Genomic DNA, 14,551 nt, shown 5'->3' with positions numbered 1-14,551 from the left:
TCTGAAATCTGGAGGGACGTTATAAACGCAATCAGTTGAATTGCTTGGAGTGCAAAACTTGGACTCATATTAAATCCGAGACTATTATTGCCTTTTCAAAACAAAAACCAGATACTCCACACAAGTGTCATTACACTACTGCACATCATGTGAAGTTTGATACAACATTTTGAATAAAATTATTTTCTTATCCTTTATGGAGCATACATAATATATTTTTACATGTGCAATTATCTACTATCTGCTGTCTCTGTACTATCCTTTCTCCTTCAATTTTCCAACTCAACTGTTTGCAGTCTTTGCCCTCTTTTCTTCATTGCCAGTAAAGAGGCCTCACAGATTGCTGAAGACCCATTTGTCTCTAATAATTGGGTTGGAAGACTTCCTGACAGAAGTGCTGGAATGAGGGGCTAACTGTTTGCAGGAGGGTCAAACACCTGTGACATTTAATATAAAACATTCAAGAACTACGAACATCTTTAACCCCACATTCTTGGCAGGGTGAATTGTGCCACAAGAGTTACTCACACTACAAGTCCATCTTCTGATTTCAAAATGTGATAACATCTCCCAAGTAATCGCCACAACATTCTCCAAAGAGACACCGTTCAATGATTAACCTAAAAGTCATACCTACTGCCATTTCCCAACTAACCCCCTCCCGAATAGCTAGCATGCAGGCCACGGATTCTCCCTGCCAGCAGAATACTGATACTTTGCACCTGAAATAGGGCTTTTGGAAAGTGGCACATCCAGGTACTTCACAATAGCTTATTCCTGTAACTTTTATCATGTTCCAGTACTCCTGTTTCTAAATTATATATAATAATTGATCTTAAAAGGACTCAATTGGCAATAAGTTGTAACAGTTGTGGCGATAATATATGCAATGTACTGGCTTGTCAAGAAATATATAAATCTATATTTATTGAGGTAATTTGTCTTTAGCTATTTCCTGCTGTATTTGTAGCAGCTGTTAAGCTTGAAAGTTAATGCTGCATTCAGGCAAGTGATGTAAACACCCTCACACTTTTGAACTGAGGTTATTAGGAGCATGTTAGTCTTTGGCATTCTCCATGGCTAGTCGATTTTAATATAGTTTCCAGATGTCCTGCACACTTTATTAACAATCAGGAACCTACCTGTCCTAGCATACATAATTTTGCATAGCATCACTATTATGACTTGATAACCTTTTTTGCCTCAAAGATGTCTTCACCAGCCTGCAGCTACAGCATAATGAATCCACACTAGCATTGTGACCCACACAGCTGCCTGGAGGAGAGAATAACACCTAATGTGCTGCAGGCCGTGATTTTGTAATTCTTCTATACCAGTGAATTCTGAATGCACTTTATAAAAAAAATGAGAACCAACTTTCTTATAAGAAATTATTTGCTCATGTGGTGAAGCCTTAGTGACCCTTAACAATTAGTAGCCCTACACTACTTGTCTCAACACCTCTCCTGTGACTTTAATAGAATTGCAGTGGAGTTTAAGGATTCCCGAAAATAAAACATACCATTTTATCAAAATTATCATTCTTTTTTACTTTTGGCCATTTACAAGAAGGTCTTTACGAAAGATATTCTATTTGTGACTTGTTAATTAACATGCACCATAGAGAAGATCTAGTTGACTGGGGTGGGGGTTTTCGTCTCACTGCAAGTAATCCTTGCATCTCCAGAGACTGTACATCTATCAAATGAATTTGGAGCCTCTATTCTTCTGATCAAAGCCTTTGATCCCCTATTAAGCTTACTCTGTGAAATGGTTGTGGTGCTGGCCAAAGGACGGAACTAATAAATATAGGGATCTAGACCTGAGCCACTGGGCCATTGTCCTTCCAAAGAAAAGTTTGGCAGATGATGTCAAACTTGTTTATAATAAGTTGATCTGTGCTGTGTGAAAGCATCTATTTGGAGGGTAAGGACTCTTTGAAACAGTATTTCTAGTTGAATATACTGTGTAGACATATTAGTATTGATAGAGCAATGCCCTAACTATTACAAGTTGAATTCAAAGCGTTTTTCAATAAGAAATCTTTATAAATCTTTAACAAAGGTCTACGCCAGTGTAAATACATTGATCGGGTTACCACTGTATGCACCTTTAATTTATTCCTACAGGAAAGAGTTCTACTGTTCTACCCCACCTAAAAGCCCATTTGTGATGTAAATTCATACTCTCAATATACATTGATGCATTGAGGCAAGGACCATTCATTCACTTACCTGACCAATAAATTATGACTTTGAACAAAGGCAGACTTAGTCTAATCAAAAATGCATTCCAAACCAATGTGTGGGCATGCCCCTTGGGAATGCACTCCTCGTAGTCAAGGTTTTGTGAGCAATCAATAAGTTCTTCTTTTCGCACCACCTCTTTGACTGTTGGATCAATTTATGACTGATGTGTTTTCAACAGCCTTGTGCCATCAATGAATTAATGGTCACATAGCATCTGCAATCGAATTTTTGTGTCTTAACCGATTATGCTAACAAAAGGGCTTTTGAACTACAAGTAAAGTAGACAAAATGAAGTCAGACATATACCGACCCTACAGCAATCTTATACAGTATATATTGGCCTTGATGTGAACTAGTGCACAGTGCCCATGATGCAGTCGGTGATTAAGATGTCAGTGAGACACACAAATACAGATTCCTGGAACTATAGATAGTGCACAGTGCCCATAATGAAGTAGGCAACACACACATACACAGATCCCGTTATCCATTATATTGTCTTACCCCAACAAACCTCTAGACATTTACTTCATTACATAAGTCATTTGATGCATAATGGTTGAGCCAGTTGTCCTAACTGTAGGCCTAATTCACCATACAGTGCTGCATGTACAGTTCTGCCAAATGGGTGTTTGCTATGTTTACATTGACATTTGTATTTTTTCCTTCATGTCTTGTATTTTCTGTACATAAATAAGACACAGACAATCAATCTAGGAAGCTAAATTTGTAAGACGTGTTCCTGTCGTATCCCCGTATGGGGCTCACTATATCCAAGCCTCAAGAAACCGAACAAGGAGGCTAAAGTGGTAGGAAAAGTGGTTGTTGGCTCGTTTCGACACCAACAACTGACCGAGGAGCAGGCTTAAATCATCAAGTTACATGCAGTGCCCATGACGCGACTGAAGATTAAGATGTCGCTTAATTGATTTGGTGGCCCAGACACACACAGATATTCCTGGAATTATCGATAGTGCATGCCCGTGATACAGCTGGTGATTATAATGTCCTGTTTATTTGATGTTAGTTTAATTGGAGTTTGTGCATATTTGCAATGTTAAGGTAGAGTTTTTGCATCAGTAAACACATTAATTAATGTAACAAAATTCACTGATCTATAACCTACTAAAATAAAGGAGGCCTATCCACTTGAAATTTTCGTTCTGTTAGCTAGCTAACCCTAACCCTTTTGAAAGTTTGAGACCAAGCTGCTTTGCCAGTTGGAATTGGTCCTCAACGTTTTTTAAGGAACTCCCCAGTTTGAACACTGGTTTTCTTTTATTGGCAATATCATGTTACCTCTGCAAGTGCTGTCATCAATCATGTCCTCAAATGTTTTAGATAAGATCAACAAGAAACACAATTTTTATGGTTGATTGTTGGTGGATGAACCTAAATAATGAACATTACTTCTCAATGAGCTTGTAATGACCATCAGACTGAGCAGGATGCATCTTTTGTGTTGATAGGCACACATTATGTCACAGTGAGCCCCGCCTGCCTTCCTCTTTGCTTCTCCCTCCTACTCTTCCTCCTACTCCTCTGACCGTCATCAAACATACTCTTTCTCAGTAATATTTTCTTCTTTGTGTTCACTGTCAAGTTGGCATGACACTGTCTTGCACAATGCATTTAAAATATGTATAGCGTCTGCATCAAAGGGGGTTCAAAGAACTTCTGTGGCTAAAAGTGATGACAGTGAAAAGAGTGCTTGAAAGGGGTCCTGTATATGTGTGAGCAACTAAGAGCTGCCCTACACCCAATGCTTTCCCCTGGAAAGTCACTGCAGAAGAAATTGGCTGTATGTCTCTGTCTCTGCTTCCCAAGGGACCTTGGGTTCAATTTATACTGCCTTTTGGAGATCAACTAGTCAACGGGTCTCCTTTTTTGGACTGCAGATAGTAACCTTAGTATTTCTCATCAGTGGCTGGTTTTTAAGATGTCTCAGTGTGATCCACAGCACCTCAGTAGTTCTGAATAGTAATGGTACAGGTCTGAATGACATGTTTGACGCCACATTGACTCAGCTTGCCTTGGAAATCTATTCAGCCCTTTGTGTTTGACATGTAATAAGCCTGGACTTATTGTAAAAGCCTTTTAATGCCACTTAATCAGCATTCCCTTTGCTCTGATCAGCCCCACATCCTCATTCCATTGGAGATTATGCTGGACTGGAAAAGAGTCTTAATCTTAAAGATATTCACCTAAAATCTATTTTATTAAAAACTCCTGAGACCTGGCAATACATGGCTTTTAAAATGTTTACATGATGACGCGTGTTTGGGTTTGGCAGAGAAGCATTTTAAGGATATTTGTTCTAGTTATGCATCTCTAACTCAACTAACTAGAATGACAATTAAACTTGTCTTTGACCATATCATCATTCCCCAGCTTTGGGAAAAAAGTATTAGACTTTTGCACATCTTGGTGGGACTTGTTTGTCTATGACATATTATTTTTCAATCTTGTTTCATAAAACTTTGAGAGTAACTAATAAAAAATAAACATTTCAGGCAGTACTTTACAACTTCAACAAATGTACCTTGTAGTACATTGCATGTTCACAACATGGCTTAATCTGTATGTCCAACTGTAGGTAGAGATCTAGCAACGATTTGGATTCTACTAATCACAACCCTGTGAGTTGCATGCCACACTATATCCTGAATTCATGAACCAGATCGATAATTGGAACCAGGGGTCAAATGTATGAAGGCATGCATATGCATAAAAAGGCCATGTGAAGGCCTGCTGTTTGCGCAGTTTCTGCTTTGATTAGTCGTAATTCAAAACAGTCCCCACCACCCATTTATTAATTCTAATCCAACACTTATTACAACAGCCCCACCATTGCACCCACTTACCTCCACCTCCACGTCCTGGTGAAGATAACAAATACTGCATACTGTAAAGAATTATTGAAAAAAGCTGTTTTGTTGAACTGTATAATGTACTTATTTATAAACTTATTTATAAACTTGGTTTAAAGTGTATTTTTGATATATATTATTAGGTGTAACAGAGTGAATAGCTTACACAATGTAACACAATGTTTTTAACGCAAACTTGCTGGTCTATCAGTTAAAGATGTTTGACTAAGGTAAATGGTCTGAAAAACATTACATGGTGGGCCGAATATGCTCGCTGGACTGAAGTAAACAGTGTATCTTCTAAGAGGCCATTCCTAAAAAACAGGCAGAGTGCAGATTTTCTCTCAAAACACCCCAGGAGAGAAATGTTTGACCAGCCTAGTGTGAACTGTTTGAAGCTCAGAGTGAATGGACTGAAGTTTCACGTGGGTTGTGGATTGCAATAAACCTAAAACCCCTGTCTGTGCTTTTGCAGAACTATTTTAAATCCCATGGTGCTTCACTCTAAGCATAGTTTACTGCATGGAAAGAGCTCTATAAGCTTAATTACACTCTTTCAAGGTCTCAACTGCCACCCTCCACATTCATGAATTAATGATGTGCATCTTGAGTTATTTGGTTAGTCACATCAGGGGACGTGCTGGTCTAAGTCAATTTTAAATTCCACTCTTAAAATGCTGGGATGTGTTACTATCTAAAAATCACAATGCCTTGCATGATGAAATAACTTAATTCTTGATAAACAATTTAACGATTTTTATACTAGGTAACTTATTTTATGCTGGCAGTGAATTTGACATAATTAATTAGGAAACTTCATCTTAACTTCATCTGTCTCTCAAAACCTTATTGTACTAACACACAAGTTTTTTATAATGTGTAAAATCAAACGAAAGTTTATCAATTAATTTGACCTTTTTCCAATATAGTCTTTCAGGTATGTGCACTCTGAGGAGAAACATTATCATCCATGTGAAGTGTAGGCAAAATTAAATTAAAACCAAATGTCAGTGCTAATATCCTCAATGCATATTTTAAGCCGTTCAATTGCTTTTTGTCAAAATGAATTCCATCCAAGTTGATTCCCCTCAGTTTAGACATCTAAGTGAAAATGCTATTGAATGCAAGAGTTGGGGGATTCTCCCAAGCACTTTCACAGCACATTTCACAGCATCAGCACTGCCTCGGGGCATGATATTGAAAATGGCAGCCTGGTAAAGCTCTCATGGAGCTGAGAGGGGAACCTGAGTCTGGTGAAGTGCATATAATGACTTTGCTTTTGACACACTGTGAATACCAGAGTGCATCAGAGCTCAGCAACCACTTCCTGACCGCTTTGATCCCTTGTCATATACTATTGATCAGATGTTAGGGACCCCGTGTTTTTTTTACAGTTCAGCTACATGTGGTCTAAGGTGTGGCAGAATGTTAGCATTGCAGCTGTCTTGCAACATTGTATGGAAGGAATGTTAAAGACCCATTAATGACATGGGATCTCATCAATCAATAAATGCAACAAGCATTTATTGAGCATTTACAAACCTGTCAAGATTAACGAGAGACTGCAATGCCTCTGAGTTTGGCATTTACTGTCAAATGACCCGCCCACTGTTTCACAACAAATATGTCATAATATGAAATTCACATTTCACATTTTCAAAAAATAGGATAAATTGCTGACTGTCAAGCTTGGATGGGTGCTTTGCAATCATTATTACTACTCAAAATCATGTTGTACAGTTCTTTTGTTTCAAACTTAAAAATAGCCTTTCTGTAGTTGTGCAATAATATATTATTGTGGAATACACACGTCCCATATTATTTCAATTACTACAATTAAAATGTATTAATGTTGAGAAACCTAACAATTTGCAATGCAAAAACTCGAAAAATGTTAGATCTTCATTATTTGCTGCTGTAGGAAGGAAATCTGTATTGTTTAACTATACAATATAGTTTAAGAATATATAGACTATAGCAACAACAAAAAATCCACAAAGCAAAACTTTTTAGTAATAGTAAATCTTTCAAAAGTTTGGTAGGTTACAGCGTTAAATGTTTGGGAATCACTTGTATTCAATATCTTGGTTGGACTTAAGGGGACTTTTGCTGTTTGCTAAGCATCCACAGAAGCCTGTATTGTGTGACACAACTGTCCTTGTGTCAACTCTGCTGCTGCCTTAAGTTTTCTATGGTATTACAAATAAATGGGGCGTATAATAACTTTAAGGAAGAAAATGTTCTCTATCAGAAGATGCCAAACATTAATTAATGAACACTGCAAAAGACAATTATCACCCAATAAAAACCCGATATATTCACCCTTGTAATTGCACAAACAAAACGGCAGGCTTTTGGAGTTCAAGTGTGAAAACAAACTGGATTAAAATAACATGTTTTAGGGTTTGGAAGTTAGTATTCGTTCTAAAATCAATTAAGGGGAATTGGGTTGGAAAATTTGAATTCAAAGTGGTTCTATAGGGTAAAACTACCGATCTGTGGCATTTGTCTTCTTGAAATACTTTAATGGACCATGTTCTACATGAAGGTGAAAGATGGGCTACAGTTAGAAACTAGAGAGGGTACAATTTCTGGGGAAATTGTAGGGTGTGCTTGCTTGCGTCGGTTGCACAGGGGTCCGTTTTTTAATGACATTTTTACAACTGATATTTCTGTATTTTATATAAAAATGCATACTTATTATTTATAAAGATTACATAGATTTAAAAGCATTTTTTTTGCTGCTCATTTACAACTGAAAATACGAGTGAAGTGTAGAATGAAATAGATGTCTTCTCATTTCCCCTGCAAAAGGCAGCCTCATCGTTGAATCAAAACGAATAAATTTGGCAGACCGGTGTACAAATTGACCTAATCTCTAAGACTTAAACGTCCTTTTAAGTTTTCCCTTCTCGTGATATTTTCAGGCATTTAGCCTACTCATATTGCATTCATTCATGAATAAAGAACCCCCTTTGAAGATTATTCTACGACGTTACCGGCAGTAGAAGATGGAATCGCGATTCAAACAGTACCATCTGCTAACTGAAAATATGCCCCCAAAAACGTAAATAAGCTTGACATTTATTTAGTGGAAAATCGCTCATTCATAAAAAGCTCACTGGTAGCGATCATTGTCAGTAACAACGCAAAATGCGATATAGCCCTGTGTGGAGAAGCTGCCCCGGTAAATTGTACTACTACGGTACAGTACTAGACTACTGCTGTGTTCGTCTCGGTAGCGATTGCGTTGGTTGAATTGGATTTAACGTTCCGTTGTACGGTTTAGGCTGAAATTAATTATTTTCATGAACAGATTGACAAAGTTTAGGCTGTGGCAATGAAGTTCAGGTTAGTAGTTAGATAGACTTTTGATTTAAGTAAGGGGAGTGCCGAACATGTTCTGTCGCCGTTTGACTTCCTACAGCTGTGTAGATGTTTTTGTAGTGTCTCGCGTAGGCTACAGCGTTGCAGTGATACACTGGATTGAAACCACAGGTAATGATAATTTCACTCACAAATCGTTTACTTGTAATCTAATGTCATAATAAATCCTACAACGAAAATGTATATGTGAGGAATGTTTATTTTAACGATTGAAAACAGATAACGCTACATCATAGACCACTGTAGTATGTGTTGCCCGGGCAACACAGGCTAATGTCATGATGCTAATACTTCAGTGAAATAGTAGACTACTGTTTCCGAAAGTAGATGTACTTCCTTAATAATATCAGCTTATACTGTACATTACACATCACAATTGTGTGTCATATCACAAAGTAAAATGAGTAAATAGTTATCACCCTGGCCTCTTTGCTTGTGGCGTTTCTGCAGCTGCCTTGCAGTAAAGCTATAGTTAGCCTAGCTATCCCCCAAGTTAACAGATGCGAAACGAATGTTCTGCCAAAGGTAGTCACGCGTGTTTTCGTGACGTTAGTGACGTAGTGACGTTAGTAACGTCAGTGACTGTGGCTAGCAAATTAGCCACCGTTAGCTTCACTTTTCGCCACAAAAACTTAACTTCAGCCTAAACCATGCAACGGAACGTAAATTCCAATACAAGCAACTCAATCGCTACCAAGACAAAACTTTTGACACCTACGTTGTCTATGTAGGCCAAATATTGACTGAGTTTTAGGGGGGCGAAAATAAACAATAAATAATAATAAATAAATATATATGTGAGAGAACAAAGGTTGTGCTCTCGCCGAAGGCTTGAGCACACCCAATAATAAAGAGAAACAGGAAAACAATACAGCATTCTCACAATAATATATATGTGAGAGAACAAAGGTTGTGCCCTTGCCGAAGGCAAAGCACACCCAATAAAACAAAATAAAAATATTCAGAAAACAAATGTAGTTTTATTTAAATTACTTCAGAAATACAGAAATGCAACTTTTTGACTGGGAAGCAGAACATTTTAAGGTTAAAAAAAGACATGGTCATGCAAACATACTAGAAATCTGTGTTTGTTTTGGAGTCAGGTTACAGATATTGAATACAGTACAAAACTTCTCATATTCAACATAGACACTTACAAATATACAATGTAGCCTACTACTACATGTTTTCTGCCTGCCATACAGTAACTGGATTTGTGCAGTTAAGGTTTTTGGCTTGTGTACCAAATATGACCTCATCTAATGGAAGAAGAGTAGTTTTTTGAATAAGGGGGAAATCACTAGATTTAAGACAAAAAGCATGCAAATAAGTGGTATTCAGGGAAGAGCACTGACAGGTCACTGGTCTTTACTGTATGCCAGAGTAAGATCAGTGACTTCATTTTCCATCTGAATTCCCCCTAATAGATTTTTTTATACTTCTATTACGGGGGAGCATTTCCCACAAGGTTAATTTCATTTCACAATTAAAGCATCAATCCTCATTAACAGACTGCATTGAATAGATGAACCTGCAAATCTCTCACTTAGTATCATCTCTTATATTGTGTTTCAGCCATGCCCTGTCCCCACCCATTGGCCAAAGCACAATGCCAGAGAGGCATTGATTATATTATTTTCTCTGTGTCTGCCTGTTTACTAAAAATGTATAGAATGTAGAGCTTGAAAGAATACTGCATGGCAAGATGAGGAGCTTCCTAATTTGATTTAAAATTCTGTGCTGTAGATAACATCAGTTTCTGCAAAGCTATGTCAGTCAATCTTGGCGTCCAAAACACTTACATAACTATGCACTTTAAGACCAAATGTTTGTGGACATGCTCAGAATAGGGACACCTGCTTGTCAAACCTCTCATTCAAAAATCATGCAGCAATCACAAAGCATCATTATGGAATTTGTGTCCATTTTTATGGGGTTTGGGCACTGATGTCGTGCGATCAGGTTTTTGCTAGCGGGTGGTGTTTTAAACCATCCTAAAGGTGTTGTGCATGTGGCATTATCACACTGAAACTGAAAAAGACTACTATACTGTTGTTACAAAGTCTGAAGCACAGCAGATATAAAATTTCATTGTTTAAGCATCAATATTTCAGTGTAACTTTTGGACCTAGCCCGAACCATGATAGGGGGCATACTATTTCATGGTAGACAACACCTCTCAGTATGCCCCCTATTTCATAGACAACACCCTTTTATCCATAGTAATATTGCCACTCCTAATACAATAATTAAGGACACACATCCAAAGATAATGACTATACTTTGGATTATGGTTTGGAAGTTTAGATGAGCCACTCATATCCATATAAGAGGGTCACACACTCAATGTATTTTAACCTTATATCTGTAATTTTATTACAGTATTTAACTCTCTCGTGTACACTTACCATCCAGCTGAATGGCATTACCCTGTGTCTGAGTTCAGTGCACTCACACTAGTGGACTCAGAGGAATGTTATCTTCTACCTTATTTTCTGCTTCCTGGCCCTGTGTCTCCATTAAGGGATGTTGATGGGATTGTCATCTATGCCTGATAAAGATGGCACTCTGCTCAACAACTCTTGATGCTGACAAAGAAAGGGGGAGGAGAGGGCAGATCACATTCCTTCAAGTCAACTGGTGGCAGTGTGCTGAATGAAGGCAGAGTGCAATGCACTTTAAGTGAATATGTGACAGAGTGAATATGAGAGAGAAAGTGAGAATGTGAGGGAGGAAGAAAGGGAGGTCCTCAAAAGGTTCTAGTTCCTGATACCACTTTATATTTCACAATCGTATAGTTTGTTAGACCAACCTGCCTTATGAAAATGTGACATTTTGTTGCTTTCCATGACCAGGCACCTTCAGTATCACTATTACACTACAAGATAAATGCCTTACTCAAGTCTCCAAGACACACAGTTGTGGACTGTGCTATAGAGACTAAGGAATTTGCAAGGAAATACAAAATAAAAAGAGAATGTGAAACATTTGCAACTTAATGCAAACATTTTAGATGTATACTACCTGCCCTTTTGAGATCCATGAGGTTATATCATATTAGAGAGGCAAATATGTTTGTTATCTGCAGTTATCGTCTTTAACAAGGCCTAGTTGACATTAATGCTGAATGTTTAGTTTTGAGTCTGTGAATAGGCTATACTGTACATACCACACGTGGAAGTCATCACACTCTCAACTCGACTGTCTTAAGTTGTCATTTGGATTGTACACTCCAGTTTACTAATTAAGTTCGTTCTGACAGCCAAATAAACCTCTGGTTCATACATTATTATTTTTAGCCACAAAGACTATTTATTTTAGTGAGCAACAGAAACACATGAAATATTTACATTCATTCACTAGCTCACAAGAAACAGCTTGTCTGTAATAAATTCTTCATAACATGCACATACTCTACTGTTCATCATAAGAAGTTGGGGATTATATAGCTTTATTTCCACTAGGTACTAGATCATGGCAAATCTATCTGGGTCACATACCACCCAGGATCAGCAAGGGATGTATTCAATGATACACAATATAGTGAGGCGGATCCATTTGTTAGGACATCCATTAGAACTGGCGTTATCTTACACAGAAGCTCCAATCCATTTTACAAAAAATGTCAAATTATCACACACCCTGCCAAATTTCTCTCATGTAGCATATTCCGCCAGGCATTCCTTAATTTGTCACTTGGCTTTTCAAATAATTGTTCATGGGGACAACAAAGAGAGCAAATCATTTGATTAGAGCAAGGCATTACAGAGGGTGAGGGAATCAATCTGACAGGAAAATATCCCAGATGTTACATTCTGGACCATGAATATGCAGAGGGATCTTTCAGAGCTCTGGCACTTGGCAAAGGTCTGATCCATGTTTGGATAGCTTTATTCACTGCAGGACTAAGTTAAAAGTAGCTCCTCGCAAATGTCTAGCTATTTGTCAACTAAAAATAGTGCCACCAAGATGTTGGGCTGGGATTTTTCACATTAGGTTCACAAAAAGTCAGATTATCAGGTTCATTGGTCCACCCGCCCAAAACACATTTCAGGAATACAAGCTTTTCTAGCATTGAAACAATTTATCAAGAGCCCTGTGAAGGATTGGCTATGAAATGGTATCCCCCCAACACAGCATGTGCACAGCTGTAATGAAGATCAAATACATATTAATGGAGATAGAACAAATGGCCAGGGGTACAATAGGCAATGTTGTGCCAATATTCACATGATCAATATGAATTTGGTATGTATTGTGGTAACCAGGGACCGGTTTATCCCAGGTAGGGCCTTTAATAAACAGAAAAACCACAAAAGTAAAGTAATCAAATCAAGGTACTTCCTCAATGGAGGAAAAGGTCCACAGCCAGCTCATGTGGTACCAGTGGCCCTCTAAGTTGACCAAAAAGAAAACAAGGTGCGCTCGTTCCCATGTGACTCTTACACCGGTTGCTCTCCCCTGATCCCCTGCACTGGCCAGCTTTTATGCTGTGCCTCACCCTGATGGGGATGGCTGATGAGGCGCAGCTGTGGTCCTTGTTAGCCGGCCAGGCAGTGGGAATGTGTGGTACCTCCCCTGGATCACTTGACCATGAGCTCCAGGTTTGCAACAGCATGTACAACTCTCTTCACATGGCAAAAAGTTCACCAATATTCCGTTTTTTTATCATGACTTTTATCCTTTTTCATCTAATGTGTTGCAAGAGTTTCACCATCAGGCTTAGTGATCTACATACAGTGTGGGCTTCATTCCAAAACTCTTACATTATTAAACATGCCCTTGACTCCTCTCACTTATGATGACCACCATGTTGGTAGGGCAGTGTCAGTGTGGAGACCTAACCTGATAGAGAGTACAGAATAATATATTTTATTCAAATTATTCAAAACTTAAGATCTTACATAGCTACAATACAGGTTCATTGTTGTATGCTGCACTCTTAACAGCATATAGTACCACGCATTTATCAACATGCAACAAAAAAGAAAAACTTGAGCTTTTTCAAACTTACAAGCAACTATTGAGATAATATCAATAAAAATAATATCTGCTGATAAGCAACAACTAGAGGTAGGATGAGAGTCAAACTGACATCTGTTGATAGTTATTCAAGCATCTCATCTACTGTGCATCGATATACAGTAATTAATTAATTAAACTGTACATTCTAGAGATGGACATCCAAATGAAGTATTAACTGAATATCAATTGAGTTGGGCTGAAATGTTGGGCTGAGTCTTATGTCTCCATCAATGAAAGAAATAAAAGAAGAGATTGACTCTGTATTAGGTATTTCAACATATGAATACAGCTTCCATTTAGTGTTCATCCTGGATACTGTAGAGCAGTACTGCAGTCTTATAATAAAACTCATAATAAAGTATTTTATGGCCTGTACTTTACTGTAAGGCTGTTTAAGAAGAAGATGAAAATAACCAAGATCATATGGCTTCCTCAGACACACACACAAACATACAAACCCCACCGACACACACAAACACAACAGGGTTATATCCTGCATCCAACCACTCCTGTCATCCAATGCTCCTATCAACACACACTTCTTGCAAGAAACCGGGAAAAAAAACATAAACATGGGAAATGATGCAATGTTACTGACACATCCTTCGATAGATGTTTAAGATTGGAGGAGACAAGCACTCCCCTTTTCTGCTTAATTGCACCTTGCCTCCTTCTACTTTTTCCTGGTTGACGTTGGTGTTGCAAGCATTAAAGGGACTTCGTTGATTAAAAAAAGAAATAAATATGAAAAATAATTGTATATGAGAAGCTGTGAACAGATCCCAGAGTCAGAGAGCTCCCCCTGAAGGTGTCATATCATTAGATAAAGGTATGTTGCACAGCAAGTCTAACCCACTGAGAATTATCTGTGACCTAAAGGTCAGCCTGAAGACATAACAGTGGGGGGGAATATTTCTACCATTATGTCTAGGTGACATCACCTTCATTTAAAACCATTGCCTAAAAAAACAACAACTCCAGAATCTCACAGAGTAGGCTGATTGTCTCCTAAATCATAAT

The sequence above is a fragment of the Osmerus eperlanus genome, chromosome 10 (assembly GCF_963692335.1).
Source record: "Osmerus eperlanus chromosome 10, fOsmEpe2.1, whole genome shotgun sequence".
NCBI classification, from domain to species: Eukaryota; Metazoa; Chordata; class Actinopteri; order Osmeriformes; family Osmeridae; genus Osmerus; species Osmerus eperlanus.
Note: the sequence above shows the minus strand (reverse complement) of the source record.